This window comes from Pristis pectinata, chromosome 19 (assembly GCF_009764475.1).
Source record: "Pristis pectinata isolate sPriPec2 chromosome 19, sPriPec2.1.pri, whole genome shotgun sequence".
In the NCBI taxonomy this organism is placed as follows: domain Eukaryota; kingdom Metazoa; phylum Chordata; class Chondrichthyes; order Rhinopristiformes; family Pristidae; genus Pristis; species Pristis pectinata.
The window spans coordinates 34202925-34221135 of NC_067423.1; the positions used below are offsets into that span (position 1 = coordinate 34202925).

General features: G+C 38.9%; 1 protein-coding gene across 5 annotated transcripts in view; it reads left to right on the plus strand.

Annotated features, from left to right (window-relative positions):
• Window positions 1-814: 814 nt before the first annotated feature.
• Window positions 815-18211, plus strand: part of LOC127580360 (non-muscle caldesmon-like) — a 186350-nt gene continuing 168953 nt past the window's right edge. For 3 of the 5 annotated variants that reach the window (XM_052033708.1, XM_052033711.1, XM_052033713.1), the window contains exon 1: window positions 815-958. The gene's annotated coding sequence lies outside the window, so the exon portion shown is untranslated. Of the gene's footprint in view, window positions 959-4120; window positions 4211-18211 lie in introns of those variants that run through there. The other 2 variants (XM_052033710.1, XM_052033709.1) reach the window with 2 other exon arrangements.

Genomic DNA, 18211 nt, shown 5'->3' on the forward strand with positions numbered 1-18211 from the left:
TCTCTTGGAGGCCAAGGACTGCTGTGGAAACATCAAATGCCTAATAATGAGCTAAGGAGTTCCAGATGTTTTTGTTGGCCTTCCTGTTACAGACATTGGGACTGAAAGGGTTACTGTAAAACTATGCTCCTCAGTAAACTAAAACAGTCAGATTTGGCTTAGACAGCAACTGAAGTTCACCCTGTCTTTAGTATTAAACGTGCAGCAGACAACAATAAAACCCCAGAAGGAATGAAACTGCTATCTAAGTTCTGCTGTATTTCCTGAGAATTTTTAAAAAATTTGTTCAGGGTACGTTGGCACCAATGTAACATGTATGGGACTTTTTAGCACTTGCATGTGTTTTCAATAAGCTGCAGAAAATAAGTACGCTGAGGTAAAAATCAGAGCTCTACTCAGCTCGGTTCTTCTGTTGCACTAAAAGAATACGCACAAATCTTGAATCCTCTGTGCTTCTTTTCAGTTTTTTAGTCAGCCAAATGAAAGCTCAAATGGATGCATGTTCCCTGGGATTAGCATTTCATATGATTATACATGACAGACTATTTACTTTCAGAGGCCCTGCTAAGGATAACCAAAAAAGGGCATGTTGCAGGACATTTTTGGCAGCAAGCAACAGTTTTCAGGAGTTTTAAGTCTTGTTTCTTGATGAGTGGCTTCCTGAGCATGCCTGGGGAATGATAGGCATTCCTGGATGGAGGTTGGACTCAAATCGGGTTTAAACCCTGTGATTGGCTCCTTAGCAGAACAAGCTACAGACAATGCATACTAGTGGTTGTCAACTGTAAACATAGGGGGAGATATGTTCACTTGGCATTGACTTTGGGAGGGGCCTAGGCATGAGTGGAGTTTTATTGAATAGAACTGTATGGGTGTTTTGACTGCCTGTACTTCCCTGCCGTCCTGCTGCATCGTAGCTTGTATTCTTTGAAAGCCAGCCAGCGTTTAAGCTACAGAGGTAAGGCATGTACTTCTGGTATTCTGTGTAGCAGGCAATGCTTCAAAGAACCGAAAGATTTACATTGAGCAGGCTTAGGATTAAACTTTATTTTCAGTTAAACTTTCAATTGAACAAGATCGAAGATTGAAAGCATGACTGATTTGTGAAAGGACTGTGAAGGGTTTTGCAAAGTAATAATTGGAGTATTGACAAAATCTTTAAGGGGGATCTTTGAAGGAGTTTCAAACTATTTTTGTTTAGGTTGTATATTTTGTGTCATATCTTCATTAGGAACCAGAAAGTAATGAAGAGATTTTAACACAATATATAAAATTCAGGTGACAATTTTCATGCAAGAATGCAATTTGTATATAAGTGTATGTAAGCTTTTTCCATAGAAAACATTCCATCTTGCATTTTAATCTTAAAGTACTACAGAGGGGGAAAGAAAATCTGGATAGGTTCTAATCTGCAAACGGATGCTTAGTGTGCATCTCAATTTTGCTTTCTCATGAGCAGCGAATGAATTTTTATTCTAATCAGCTTGACATGTTCAGGCAATTTAAACTGTTGTTGAAGTCGATATCTGATTTCAGACTCCGTATTGCTTAAACCTGTTCATCATCACTTGTGGAATGCTGCAATGTTTTGTGTCCCATGAGCTGGCTCCTTAAAGTCTCTTGTTTTTTCTCCTACACTGGTATTCGATGTTCATACAATTAAACATTCCAGCCCCTCACTTTCTTCATATCCTGAGCTTCTTTTTAAAAATGGTTTTCTAAAACATTCCTACAGTTGCATGTTCCAGTAGTTTATCTGAACAAAGTCTTCACAGATCAAACCGACGCCATGTTGATGAACTCCTACTGATTTGGGAGTGGTGGAATGGTGGGAGGGCTCGGATGGAGGGGGAAGGGAAGAGAATGGTAGAATGGTGGCAGTGAAGGGTGGGAGGGAAGGGGTGGGGGGGTGCATGTTACAGTGATTCCTGCACAATAAAGTGATAAGATTTGAGATGCATACTTGAGAACTGTCTGCTTCATTGAGTACCTCAGTTAACTTGCTTGGGAAAGTTGGCAGCGTGCCAGTATTTTGAAAAGTAAAAAGGTTAGCTAAATATTTGCTGGCCTTCTGTGGAACCACATCTGATAAGGAATCCATGTTAGGAAAAAATGAAGGGAATGCACTCAATGCATAGGCCTTATAAGGAGCAAATTTAACTTGGTGACAGATGATGGGTTTGACCTATGGAATGTAAGAAAGCATTTGAAAAAAAACTGGGATTTTTACATGTATAACTAGCAGGAGAAAAAAAACAAGTTATTTGTCCTCTGCATTCACTGTACTGCATCTCTGAACACTGCGAGACTTTGTGTTTATGCTATCGTGTGCATTGAATTGTGGCTATTTTTGAACTGTACCTTTTGGCAAAATCTGTGCATGATTTGGTTGCTGTTCTCTTTCTGATATAATTGATTATTATGGGTTTTATTTGTTATTGCTTAGTTTTGCAGTCTAATTGCACAGTCAGAAACCTCATCATTTAATAATCAGACTCTGCACACTTAAGTTTTATAAATCTTGCATTCCTTAAAGAAACACATGAAGTGCCAGTCTTGCCTTGCTGTGTGCACTGCATAAATAGCTGAATTTTATCTGTCTCTTACTGATTAGACCCTTTCTTTGAATTAAACCTCGTATTCCCCAGTAGAAATTTTGAGCTTTCCTGAGCGAGGCAGCTGAAAATATTCTAGTGAAGACCAGAGACCAAAAAATGGCCCAACCTCATCAGATCTGCCTGATAGTGATGTTAGTCAGAATTGCATAGACGTCTGGACTTTCCACTCAAGGGAGCTACTGCTGAAACCTTGCAAATAGTTGAGAATCTGAACTGACGAAATCTAATTATGTGTAAAGTCTGGGCTGTAGAAGGGTAAAGGAAATCATTCATGCTCTTTGACAGCTTCTCATTAAGGGTGAGTTTAAACCACAACCACACCACTGGTGTGAATTAGCTTTGCTGTGTAACAGTGCAGTGATCATAGTGCAAATATAGCCTGAATCCAGAGTCGTGGCCTAACATGACTCTGGATCAAAAGGGATCATGATTCAATGGAATTTTACTCCACTTTAGAGCAAACACCTATCATAGAATCATAAGAAGGCTATTCAGCCCATTGTTTCCAATTTGCCTCTATATCAGAGCAACTCACTAGTTCTACTCTCCAAGCTTTTTTTTTCCATGGCCTTGCAGTTTTTTCCTCACCCTGTATTTATCTAATTCCCTTATGACGACCGCTGTGGGACGTGCCTCCACCACATCTGCAAGCAGTGCATTTCAGACTCCAACCACATGCTGGGTAAAAAAAAGTAGTTCCTCATCACCATTAATTTTCTTCCCCTTAATTTTGTGCCTGTGACCCCTCCTACCAATGGGAATAGGCTCCTGCAATCCACTCTGTCCAGATCCTTCATCATTTTATATACCTTTCAGATCTACCCTCAGCCTTTTCTTGTCCAAATAAAACAGTCCCAGCCTCTCTAGTCCTTGTGACGATAGTTCCTCATCCCCAGAATCTGATTACATTCACAAATCATTATCTTTGTGAACCAGAAAAGTTTGCACAAATAGAGAAAGTATTTTGGTTTCTAAGCTCTTAATTATTTTGGTTTCTAAGCTCCATATTATTAATAATATTAGATCAATGGTATGGATGCTTCAATCTCAAACTAGAGGCAAAAGGCTTGAGTTCAGTTGGGCAAGGCTTCACCTAGTCTTAGTTTTGCCCAATAGAGGGGGAAGATGATGAATGAGGCTCTCACCTCCTTCAGCTTTCTCATGCTGAGTGTTGGCATGTTGTGTGGTATTGAAAAGAAGTGCTCAGACCAGGCGGTTGAACTCAAGCTGGAGAACAGGTTGTATAAAAACAGGAAGAAAAATTATAACATCAAAATCAGCTCTTAGGAAATTCATCTGATTTTGAATGTATCTTTGAAAACAGAAATCAACATTATGTTCCTCATTATTTTTACTTGGAAGTTAATATGATTAGTATTTCATGGGTGTAAGGGAGATTGCAATTATACCAGGAGACACTGATGGACTTTCCCTATGTATTATAGATTCCAGATTCTAGGGAAGAGGTTACCAGGTTGGTTTGGACGTGGATGGGCTTGGTTACTGCTCTGGAGTTCTGGACCAGTTACAGTCAAGCTACTGGGTTGGCTTCTCTGTCCTTTGCCAATGACTTGAATCACTAATTTAACGATGTAATTACGTAAGCATATCTGATGTGGTTGTATTATCCCAATGCCCCAGCCTGTGGAGGAAACAGGAACTGCCACTGAGTTAGCAATTAGTTAATTGACCACAGTTAAATTAGTCACATCATTTCAAATTATTTGAGGCTAATTTTGGATGCAGTTACACTTTACAATTTTGGATTTAAAGGAGAAAAAAAACCTAGAGTGTAAATTAGGTCTAAAGAAAGTGACTCCAAAGCTCTCCCCCAGGACATCTCCTTCCATTCTGTTCAGGCATCAATAAAGTCTTGAGCCTGGATCAGGCTACATTTACACCATAGCTGTACCATCAGTGCAAAACCATATAACTTGGCATTAATTCTGGTGGTGTATTACAGACACAGCCAGAAGTTATCTGGGATTACTTATTCACATTCCTGATAGAATGGCACATGAAGGCTTTGATGTTGTAAGTCATTGTCCTCATCAGAACCCACAGAACAAACAGTGAATTGAGGCAGGGTCCTTCCACTAAGAAGGGGGAGAAGAGGGGCTGGAATAACATTTCCACGTCAGCAAAAATGCAGGGCAGCATGGAACTGGTGGAATACGGGAGCTGGTCATTACTCATTGTCTCGCTCAGAGTCGGGTATGACAAAGGTCTCAATGTAAGAAAGAGAAAGGGTACACATGGGCTGTTATTGTTTTCTACTGAATTTTGATTATGTACATGGCTTAGGAAAAATCGTGCTTAAAATTAAGCTTCCTTTGCAACCAATCAGTATTTCTTGGATAGAGACTCTTTGAAAATATGTTATTTTGTTAAATAAATTGTGACACAGAAATGAAGTAATCAGAAAACAGACAACAGATCGCACTCGAAAGCATTGTAGCCTTGTGCCCTGCTTTAAGAAATTCCATAGTCCAGAACAATGATAGTCCTATCTTTGGAAATGTTTTTTGAATGACATTCCTTTGCTGGGAGTCAATAGGGGACGTAACATGAGGTCAATTTCATCTGGAGGACAAATCGAGCAGACACCAGCTGGACAGGTGGGATCCCACCCACCAGGAATGACCTGGATGATCTTGGTTTGAGGCCTTCATTATAATGTGATTGCCAAAGCTGCTGGCATTAAATACATGGCCCAGTGGGAAACTCAGGATTCTGCGGGTGGAAAAATCAGACAAGTCAATTGGATTTGAATGCACCAGCCTCTGACTGAAGGAAGGGGTAGGGGAATCAGGATTGAGATGAATTAACTTAAGAGCAGGAGCTGATGTTGTAAAGATCTGGTGAAATGGCCAGGGAAATTTGATGCCATGGTGCAAGAGGCTTGTGCCTGGTAACTTGAAAAATCATCAATAATGATGGAAGTTCTATTATAATTAGCTCTGGGACTCACACTCAGGCTAATACAATACAATTTGCAACACTATCACTCAGCATCTTGTCTGTGTTAGCAACTGAGCAATGGAATCCATGAATTTCCATCTTTGGAGTAAGAAGGATTGGTTCAAATCCCACTTCGTACACAATAGAGTGGTTCCAGGAGTGAGGATTTCAGCTAGAAGGTAAGAGGGAGAAGCTGGGGTTGTTCTCCTTAGAGTTAAGAAGGTTGAGAGGAAAATTGGTAGACATATCCTGGAACACAGTTGACTCAGTCAGTGTATATAGAGAGAAGATGTTCCCAGTAACAGATGGTCAAGGATCAGTAAGCACCAGGGAGGAAGCAAGGAAAAATGCTTTCACATAGATAGTGGTCATGATGTAGATCCCACTGCGTGAAAGGATGGTGGAACCAGAGCTTTCAAAATGGAATTAGGCATGCACTTAAAAGAGAACCATTCTCAGGGATACAGAGGAAGAGCAGAGAAAGGAGACTATCTGGATTGCTCTACTAAAGAGCCAGGAAAAGCTTGATAGGCAGAACAACCTTCTTCTGTGCCATAATGATTCTAAGATACCAGTGCCTGCCTAACATCCAGGAGGGTCACTCAATCCCAATGGAAAGTCCACAACCCTTATTAGGGGTAGATGAGGTTCTTCAGGCTTGTCTGCAGAAGTTCTCCCTCAGTTGAAGGTACTCTAAGGATAAAAAAAATGAGGAAACCCCCTCAGCTACATTCCCTATTAATGAAATCAAGAATCATCCACATGGGCCTTAAATCAAGACGTGCTCTGGGCAAAACATAGTCAATGGATGGACAAATAAAAGATTACTCTGAACACATGGAAATCCTCAGCCTTACTGAACAAAAAGACCAGCTCAGGTCAATGAGCATCTACTCTCTGAGTCTGTGCCCGGATAACAGTGTACCTTTAAATGTGCAATAAGTTGAATCGCTCACTGTTGGTTATTTTCCGTTGATCTTCAAGAATGGCATGCTTTGTTCTAAGCCGATAAGACACGTACGTGAATTAATTTAAAAATAGTTTTCTTGTAATGAATTTTCCAGTAGCTAGCAGTGTCTCAAGTGTTCTGTATACTGATAAACGCACAGCTGCTGCAGTCGATTCCTGTAATTTACCAATTTTGTTTATAAATTGGCCTTAATACCATTGAAATGTATCACTTAAGGATTCTCCCACATTCACTTGAATTCCCACACACATTTTCCACCCTGAAGGAAGTGTTCATTTCTTTTTTTTCAACTTTATCCACTTTTTTTTACAACTTCAGGCACAGCTATCCAACCTGCTCATCTTGACATAATTTCTTTTCACTCCATCTTTTATACATTAAAATTTTAATACTCCTTAAATTTTATTGCTTCCTATTGTCAACCACCAGCACTCATCTGGATCTTTTATTCTCACTTCCATCTGTTGCACCACATTTGAGCTCCAAATGTTAAACAGAACCAGAGCAATGGAACAAGGTCAGGAACACTACAACTAGTTAAAAGGCTGGCATTTCATATACGGCCAGTCTTTGGATTCCGAGGACAAAAGTATATAACTTTCCCAAAACCAGGGATACACTATTATCAGAAAGGGAAGTACCAGATCACAGATGATCTGTCTTCTTGTTAACTGAAAGATCATAGTCATAAAGGCCGAATTCCAGAGGTGAATTGAGAGTAACTATGTTGACAACTAGACTGAGTGTGGTATCAAAGGGCCCCAGTATAATTGAAGTCAGTGGGAATCAAAGGGAAAAATTCCACTGGCTAGAATTAAACCTAGCACTGAACTAAATGGTTCTGGTTATGGAGGCCAATTATATCAGCCCTAGGATGTGGTTACAGAAATGCCTTAAAGCAGTGTCCTTGCCCCGTACATCTTCAGCTAATTCATTAATTACTCTCTCCTCCAGTGTAAGGTCAGAGGTGAGAATGCCTGCTAATAATATGCAGACTTCAGTTCCTCTTGCAATTCCTCGGATTATGAAGCAGACCATGCCCAAGTGCAACCAGGCCTTGACAATATTTATGTTTTGGACTATTAAGTGGCAATTAACATTTACATTACATATGTGGCAGGCAGTGCCCATCTCCAGCAAAAGGATGTCTAACCACCTTCTCTTGATCTTCAGTGACATTACCACCACATCATCCTGGGGGTAACTATTGATCAGAAACTCAACTAGAGCAATTATAGAAATACTGTCGCTTTAAGAGCAGCTCAACAGCTGAGATTCCTGTGGTGAGCAAACATGAGAAATAGAAGCAGGCTCCTTGATCCTTCTTCCTCATTCAATAGTCATATCTGAAACTGCTTCATTCACTTTCTCACCCAAGCCCACTAGTGTCCAAAACTCTATCAACAATAACTCTAATGCATGATCTGAGTGACCTCATCCCTGTTGTAACTTTTCTGTGACTGTAATAAGAGTGACATACTTCCTGATTTTCCAAAGCCTTTCCACTATCTACAAGGCACAAGTCAGGGGTGCAAGGCAATGCTCTACACTTGCCTGCATGAATGCAACTCTACAATGTTAGAGCTCCATCCCATCCAAGACAAATATTGTAGTGTGTATCATTCACAAGACACACTGCCTCAATTCACTAAGGGTTCTTCAACAGCAGCTCCTAAACTCTGGCACCTAGAAGAACAAGGACGGAAAGAGCATGGGAGCAGCATCACTTGCAAGGTCTTTGCATGGTCACACGTCATTCTGACTTGGAAATGTACCACTCTTCCTTCATTGTCACTGAGTCCAAATCCTGTTCTTCCCTACTCAGCAGCATTCCCAGACCTGAAGCATAACTATTTCTCTTTTCACAGATGCTACCTGTCCTGATGAATTTTTCCAGCATTCACTATCTTTATTTCAGATTTCCAGCATCTGCCTTTTCTTTTGATTTTCAGCACTTGGCAGTACCTTCACCTGAAGGACTGCAGCAGTTCAAGAAGGCAACTCACTACCACCTTCTCCAGGGGAATTAGAATTGGCCAATAAATGTTGTTTTGCCAGCGAAATATCCCATGACAATGAAAATAAGTAGGAAGGCCATCCGAAACAAGAAGTTTGTATTTTGGAAGGGGGATATGGCAACTCTCCAATGGATTTGTTTGTTAGCTGTATTGGGATTGAATGTAACAAGTTTTAAGGTCAACAGGTTTGAAATACAAAAGTTGGATAATGGAAAATTTACCTATTATATGTAATCATGGTCCATTTATAAGTGCAACTGAGCAGTATATTTTTAATAATGCACTGATTTAAATGATAAACATTAATCAAGGCTAATGGCTGAGTAAGAATGTTTGAAAAAAGGAGAAACATAATTTGTATTTCATATTATTGAACATTTCAAAACAATTCTCAAGCCTTTTGATCTATGGCTGGCTCAGTAGTGAGCACCTTTTAACAATTATTTGCAAATTAAGCAGATGTTTACCACTTTTAAAAATGCTTATTGTTATTAGCTATACATTTTTATAATTTAACACTCTTCCAACTGCTTCTATCTTTGTTCAAATGGGCAGAAGGATTATTCATCTCTCCAGGATTTTATTCAATTTATTCTTGTGATTTGTGTGTGGCTTATATTTACAATCCCCCCTCATGGTCCTTCAGCGAGGGGTAATGGGCTGGCTTCTTGAACCGTTGCCATCCATGTAGTATTGGTATTGGTTTATTATTGTCACTTGTACCGAGGTCCAGTGAGAAACTTGTCTTACATTCTGATCGTACAGGTCAATTTATTACGCAGTGCAGTTACATTGAGTTAGTACAGAGTGCATTGATGTAGTACAGGTAAAAACAATAACAGTACAGAGTAAAGTGTCACAGCTACAGAGAGAGTGCAGTGCAATAAGGTGCAAGGTCACAACAAGATAGATCGTGAGGTCATAGCCAATCTCATCGTATAAGGGAACCGTTCAATAGTCTTATCACAATGCATTCCTGCAAAAGCTGTTTAGTAGAGAATAGGACTTGGCTCTGATCCAAGCCCAATGGAACCTTTATGTGTCAGGCTGAGGTCAGGCCAGGTGTATATTCTGACCAAACATTTAGGTTTGGGTTATACTTTGCTGGCACAGATCAGTGCTTTATCCACGTCAGGATGGTCTGCTTGGTGCCTCTGTATGTATCCTTCTCCAATATGTATGCAGCATGCCAAGTCTTCCTCTCTGCTTTTCTGCAAATGCCTCTAGGTTGGCTAAGTTATGGAAAACTGTATAAAGGTACATGGTCTTGAGTTGGGTTCAGATTGGGCTTTCAATCCAGCAAAAAAATGAGGGTTGTGTGTGATTCAGAGGTGATGATATTCCCGAGGGAAAAAGAACTTCCACTTGTATAGTGCTTTCTGTAGCCTTGGCATGTCACAAAATATATCACATTCAAACAATTACTTATCAAGAGTTGTAATGCAGGAAACATTGGAAGTAATTTGTGCACAGCAAGAGCCCACAAACAACATTGAGAAAATCACCAGGTACTCTGCTTTGGTGAGGTGAATTGAGGAATAAATATTTGCAAAGGGAGTGCACAGAAGCCTTGTGTAAGTGACAGAAGGAGTGCAACATGATACAAACCACCTGCATACCCGTCCCATTGGGCACTGCCTGCTCCTACGTCAGCCTCATCAGTCATCTCAAGGGCCACAAAACCAGAATGGATGCAAGCCATTATTGATCCAGTGGGAAAGAAAAGGAAGAAGTAGAAATCAAATGCATATTCTAAATGAGAGCAGACCGGAAGTGAGGTGGGTCATGGCTTTGTGGTAGCATTTATATCTCTGAGTCGAGAGTTTGTGGGTTTGTGCCCCACTCAGAGACTTGAGCACAAGACTCTATGCTAATGTTTTAATGCAGTACTGAGTTTGTTGTACTGTTAGACATGCTGTGGTATATTTGGAATAAAAGAATCCAACAGTATAAATTTGATGAAGAACAGTATGTTCTCCCACTGCCCTGGCAAATAGTTATTTCTCAATTCACCTCACTAATGCAGAGTACCTGGTGATTTTCTCAATGTTGTTTGTGGGCTCTTGCTGTACACAAATTGGCTTCAATGTTTCCTGCATTACAACACTTGATAAGTAATTGTTTGGCTGTAAAGTATTTTGTGACATGCCAAGGCTACAAAAAGCATTATACAAGTTCTTAATACAATCACAAGTGCCCTTTGTCCTCACAGACCAGGTATAGACAGGAGTGAGTGGGGATGTTGCAACTTTTCAAGGAGACTTTTAGCACATCCTTGTATATTTGCAACCCATTGATGAAGGCTGAATTTATTCCCTCACCCTTTATAGTCAAGTAATGCTTCATCTGCCACTGAACAGACAAACCACAACCTCTGTTGATGTTGGATTTCAGTGAGCTTAATATAGACATCTGAACCGATCCTTTTTAAAGTCATGCTTTAAAATGCATAAAGAGTTTCAAAGTTTTACATTCCTGTGTTTTGGGATTCACTATCAATAGACGGAAATCAGTAAAACAAATGAGACCAAAACACAATGCTGTTCCATTCATTCTTTCCAATGTATTCAAGCAAGGGCTACACATAATAGTACTTAATTTCAAACACTAGGAGTGTAGGGCATACATAAATTCATAAAGAGTACTAAATATTCAATTTCCATAAGTGGTAACAAGCTTTCACCTACCAAATGGCCATAGTACATTATGTTCTGTTTTCTTTCACTGCATTAGACATACCATAAAACATTTTCTGGTAATGTTCAAGGTACTTTCAACATTCCAAAAATATTGAGTCACAGAATAGTAAAGGCAGAAGTTATCTGGTTCCGTATTAAAAAATATGCAATTAGTGGTTTGCAGACATTTATAAAGTAACATAATATTCTGTTAACATTCCTTTTTGGGTTTTTTAACTCCAATTTTTTTGACAGATCAAAGTCAAAAATTCTAAATGCCAATCAAATGTGAACAAGCATTTTTCTGTGAGGCAGTTATGGAAAGATCTACTGGAGAGAGGAGATTTGCCAAGTTGCTCTGAACTCCTTAGATGGATGTGAAGTGAGCACAAGACCAAGTACAGACATATTTAAAGTGTAGTCAGCTGCTAATGTATGTTGCCTTTCTGGGTGTCTTAGGGAGTTTGCTGTGGGCATTGAGTTGTAGGAACCACTGGGAACTTAAATAGAATTGCAAGTTCATACTTGTGTAGGCTAAATGGTCACTTGAAGCAAGAAATGTGCTGTGGATTGCAAACTGTATTATGCTTTTCACTCCTAATGTATGATTGGTTTTAGGAAGTGTAAAATAAATGTGGTTTTAGATGATCTTATCTCAATGAATTAACTTTTTTATTCTGCAGAATGATGCTGCATTTTGCTCAATTCATGGGTAGTATTCAAACATGATCACCTTCCCCATCAAGACCTCTCATGAAAATATTAAATACAAGCCTAGAATTACATTTGGTCATAATCATAGTGTTATATCCCATTGTCAGCTCTTTTTTAATGCAGGCTTATGGAAGTGTTAACATCACCACTAAAACACGGGGCACAATAACACACAACCTCATTCAACATGGGTCATAAATAGTCATTTCTGCTTTGTGCGTACAATTATCTCTTGAAATATTACATCATAAAATGTGGGGATTTCTCAGCACCTCTTTATATGAAAACTTGTTTGATTTTGTCTACATGACCCATAACAAGCATGTATTGAATGTGTGGCTACTTGACACTGGTTGAAGAATAGCATTCCAGTGAAATAGATTGCATTGTATTCATTGTCTGTTCCAAAAAATTTTGACTTATGCACAGAAGTTTCTCTTTTTTATTAGTGTGCAGTATACTTAACACAGCCAAGTAGCATTATGTGTCATTTCGTGAGAATGAGACATCTTTTAAGAGAAGATAAGATAAGTCACATATACATCAAAACACACAGTGAAATACATCTTTTGCATAGAGTGTTCTGGGGACAGCCCACAAGTGTTGCCACGCTTCCGGCGCCAACATAGCATGCCCACAACTTCCTAACCCGTACATCTTTGGAATGTGGGAGGAAACCAGAGCACCCGGAAGGAACCCACGCAGACACAGGGAGAACGTACAAACTCCTTATAGATAGCGCCGGAAATGAACCCGGGTCACTGGCGCTGTAATAGCGTTACACTAACCACTACACTACCGTGCTGTTTGTTAGACTTTTTTTTAGCTTTTCAATTTGTTGAAGGTGTGAGTGGTTTGGGCAGTTGGGCAAAAGGGAACCAGGGGCCTAGTTGAACAATAGCCCTCTCCCTTAACCAATGACATTTAAGGACTGAGATCAAATCAGATAAATGACTGAGGAAGAAAGTATGTTAAAATCAATTCAGTTACAATGGAGAATCAAATAAAGACAAAGGGAGAAAGAGAAAAAGCAGTAAAAGAAAAAAAATTAAAATGTAAAATTTGACATTTTAAAAATTTTTAACAACTATGTGCTGCCTGATAACTGAGACTTTACAATTTATATTCAGCTTCTGTGTCAAAGAGATTTATATTTAATGATATTTGAATGGATCCATTGTTAAAAGGGACTTGCACTGTTAATTATCAGATTTAACATTGGATAGTGAGTTAAATGGCAATTATTGTGCTAAACCAGTGAGTACCAAATGTTAATGGCAAGGCCAAGGCTTTTTAATGTGAGGCAAATGGAGAAACAACACAAATCAACCAACAAGAGGAAATTTGCAACAATCCTGAAATTCTTGGGCTATTTGCACACTACTCAAGGTGTGTGCTCTTAATATTCCATTATTTTTCCAGCAAAGATCCAGCCTACGTGTTAATTGTTGCTTTTGTTTTAGGGCATGAATTAAGTTGCCCAATCAATATTTACTTAAGATGTGGTCCAAAGATTCATCCGCTGGCAATCTAGTTGCATTTTTAACAATCCTAGTTTAAGCACAACAGTCAAGTAAGAACTCTCTTAGGTAATGAGTCATGTTATTAAAAGGTTTCAAGTGGATGACAAATGGGTAGTACAGCAATACTTGGTAGGTACATAATGTTCTTGTCAATGCGCACTTAATGGGTCATTCTTGGCCGTTACTCTAACATCTCTTGATTAACCAAATCAAAGATTAACATGCATATTTTAAGCAAGTCTGTCTTTTGAATTTAATTGGAAGAGGTGGACAGTAATGTTGACATTATTGATTACGCCTGATTGACCTGTAAAGGTGGCAATGGACTGGTTTCTTCACCTACTTGAATAGTACTTTAATGCATTTGAGTGGTTTTCTACCAATGTAATCAACCTTTTTGGTAAGTGACTAGACGTCTGTGTTGCCTAAAGGCCTGTGTTGGCTAAAGGCAGCAGGTTTTGCCCCTAAAGGACAATGGTAATGGTCTCTATTACAATGTGACAACTCCATGGCCACTGAAACCAAAATAAGAATTTCATTTCCAGGCTTTTTAACCTGGCACTGCTGAGAATGCATTTGAACTTGTGTTCTCTTAAGTATTACTCCAGGTCTCTGGATTACACCTCCATACCTGATTATCTATCCTGCTCTTAATTATGGGACTGATCTTTTATTTCCCTAAATTCATAAAAATATTCTATGGTATTCAGAAAGATCCCCTGCAATTTCCCACTTGCCCTTCTTGTATCGACAGACCCTTTTCTGAACTAGTTCACCTGGTTTGTCAGTTCCTCTGTTGCCAGAACTTCTCAGCAGTGAACCAACATTAAGAGAGTTGCAAGTGTATGGACGTGTCATGCTTACTGGTTTTGATTTATCTTGACAGCCGTAGGAAGCCAATGCAGGTAAATACTGGTGGAATCATTTTTTTTAGATATTTATTTATTAGTCACATGTACATCAAAGCACACAGTGAAATACGTCTTTTTGTGTTTCATGACTTGCATAAAAGTGGGTATCAATCAGTTACTGAGGGAAGGTTGTGACTGTGGCTCACCCATTATTATAGGCACCCTACCAAAGACAGCTGCAATTCACCTCCTATCACCATATTTATGATTATATATGCACAGATTAATGGGTACAAGTTTCACACTTAGATAATTCCCCTTCATCTTCCCACTTGAAGTTCTGTGCTAATACTGGACTGTTATCAGATTGGAATCAATGCTGAAGTGGAATAGAGCACTGGGCAGTAGTACCAGAGAATGCTGGAATGGAATAACCAGCAAAAATCTGATCTTCCAAGTAGAACCAAAATGTATTTGAGCGGCAGTGGGATGGAACAGAGTATCAGAGCGTCATGCTGAAGAGGAATGGAGTTGTAGGATGAATTGAATTGGGTCCCCCAGGACTTCAGATGCCTCTATTTTTTCTACCCTACCTTGGTGATCTCTTCTAGTGTGCCACCCCACATACAGCTTCCCCATCCACTGCGTCCTTGTCCTCACTCCCTTCACTCCAATAAGACTAATTATTTTTGCACCATTAGGCCACATGCTTTGGAACTTCCTCTGTAAACTGCTTCGCGTTTTGCTTCTTTCATAAACCAATCTGCCCTGCTGCTTCCCGCCAGCTTTCAAGTGCTTTTAGGATATACAAGCCACCTTCATTTTGGTTCCATGCACTAACTCTATTGCAGTCCTTTTATTTACTCAGGGGCTCTAAAATTTTTCATTGCAAATTATAAACTTCTTTGAGACATCTTTCTGTTCAGAATGCTGCAGAAACTTATGGCATGAAAAGCATGTTGCAAAATAATGGTATATCCTGCAGAAATCATGATGTCAATAATGAATGACAGTGGAATGCTTCAGCTTGAAGCTATACAAACATACTGGATGAATTCTGCATGCTCATTACCTGAATCTTTAAGTAATTAATGGTGGCTGTTATCCAAGAAGTTCTTGTGTTAGTGAGTGCAATTAAGACAGTCATAAATAGATTCCCTATTCTTAAGTGGTTGGGCTCTGGAAAAATTGTTCTTATGAAAAAAATACATAAAATGCAAAATAAATTAACCTTAGTACAACCTCAAACACAACACACACGCATAGACAAACACACACACGCGCAGATAAATATAGGGATCAAAATTACATAAAAATAAGCAGTTGTGTTCAGCATCGAAAACAAAACAGTTACTTTCAGCAGAAACATTTTGAAGGCATTCAGATATCCAACTCTAATTATTGTATTACAGTAGAAAATAGATTTATTCGAAAAGTGGGTTCAACAGCAACAACTTGTTTTTATGTAGTACCTTTTTAATGAAATAAAACATCAAGATGCATTTAACATCGGGATTAACATTGTGAAGCAGACATTTAAGCATCCTTTCAAAGTAGTGGATAACCTCTGCTCTGGTAATGTTGTTTCTGGCTAAAATGTTGAGTGAGGAAGGTAGGCAGAAGTATAATGAACGAGCTCTGTGCATTTTAGGGTATGTCAAACCACTAATTTAGTGAAGCAATTCAGTTTGATGCTGCTGCCACAATTGTGTGGTATTTACAGAGTATCCAAGACTTCCCCAAGGAGTCTCACTCTAGTTTAATGTAAGATCAGTGTGACAGGATCAACACTGTAACTGCATCACTGAGTGAAATCACTGCTCAATAACATTAAATTCATAGCTTAAATGCACCTTAAATCATTTCAATCTCACTCCTCCCACCCTTTATAATTACAAAAGTATAATTTACACTGAAGTACTGACTGCTCAAATTCCACAATAAATCTAGCTCTGACAAGATTATATAATAACTACTTGCTCGTCCATTCATGTTTGAAAGACAATTAGAGTCATTGAGCCATAGAGTTCAGCCCACTGCTTCCATTGCTGCCCAAATCCCATTTGTCCTTCTGTGCCTTGCCTATTTATGTGCCATTCTAAATGTCTCTTAAACATAGTGATTATATCTGATTCCAGCACCTCCTCTGGCAGCATGTTCCAGATTCCAAACTCTCTCTTTCCCTTCAAATCCCCTTTAAAACTCCTTCCTCTCACCTCAAACCTATGCCCTCTTGTTTTTGCTTCAATAAATTCAAGTTTGGTAATAGCGGTAAAATCCAATTTCTTCATGACTGCCACTTGAAATCTACAGTACTCCTACCATTTATTGTGAACATGATGGAAGAGATTTTATTTCACGAGGAACTCCTCCTGTGTTAACAATGAGGTAATATGGCAGAGGTTGCTTGCCAATAGTTGTTGAAAGTTACTGACATTTACACTAACTGTGGTGGAATAAAATTGAGTTATCAAGTGATAAGCACGAGCTGATGACTAAAATACAGTAATGCACATGACATTATTTTATCAATGTGGTTGCTTTATGTATTTGAAGTGATAGGCTCAGCAACGAAATGTGACGTGAGGAAAATCTCTTTCTTTTCCGCAATGTAATAATGATCTGGAATGAATTGTCTGAAAGGATGATTTCAGGCATTTCATTTATGTTTCATTTATGGCTTTCAGAAAGAATTGAACTCAAAGGGAAAAAAAATTGCAAAGACTTTGCAAATCAGGAATGAGATTAACTGAGTCGTTTTCATTAACAAAACGCCCCTGGTTTAATGGGCTACATGGCCTCCCCTTTTGTCCTTTTGTGATTCCATAATTCTCTTCTGTGATCAAATTCAGAGAGATTAAGATTATTGCAAAATATGATTTGATGAGACATTAATGTCTGTTCTTTATGAGCAAGGTATTTATGAAGCAAATGGCATCTGTTAAACTAACAGTACTCCATACCAGTGCCTAATAAGGAACTGTACGGATATTTGGCTTTTGAAATAACCTTCTCTATACTATCTTGCTTGGTATGGAATATCTCATTTGGTAACTGTTGCCTGCAAATATGCATCTTGTTTTGTAATAGAATGCAGATTTAAGAGATATGAAATATAATTTGAATAGTATAATGGTATTTGTTAAATAGTGTTATTCTAATCATAAGCAAAGAAAGAACTTGATTTAATATAGTGCTTTTCAGATCTTTAGAACATGCTAGCTCCAAACGGCTTTATGGCACAGACACTATGCATAGCATCATGGATTTCACTGCAGAGACTACAGCCATTCAGTCCTTCAATCATATTCTGTCTGTCTGAAAGGGCTACTATTTAGCCCCACTCTTACAGTCTTTTCCCACAGTCCTGCACAAGTTGTTTTTTTTAAGTTACTCTTGAAAGTTCTTCCGCCACCTTTTTGGGTGGACAATTTTAGACTATAACAAGAAATCTCTCATCATCTATCCACTGGCTTTTCTGCAATGACCTTAAATCTGTGGTTACAGTTCCTTCTGCCAACAGAAACACTTTGTCCCTTCCTATTATATTAAGCGCTCTCATATTTCTGACTGCGTTGATTAAATCTACCTTAAGCCACCTCTCTCTAAGGTAATCAAGCTATTTTGAGGACCTTGAAGTTCTACACAATATCTAAAGAGTTTACATAGGTGTAGGTGACTAAGGGAGGAATATTGGGCAAAGGAGGTGGAAGGGCTTTGTTACTCTTGTAATGTAGCTGCGCTGGCCTTTGCTTCAGTCTTGGTTTAATATCTCTTCCAAAAGAAAGTACTTCTGGGAGTGCACCATTCAGTGTTGTCCTAATTTATTGACCTGGATTATGTGGATAAAACCTGAACAGGGCTTGAGCCCAAAGCCT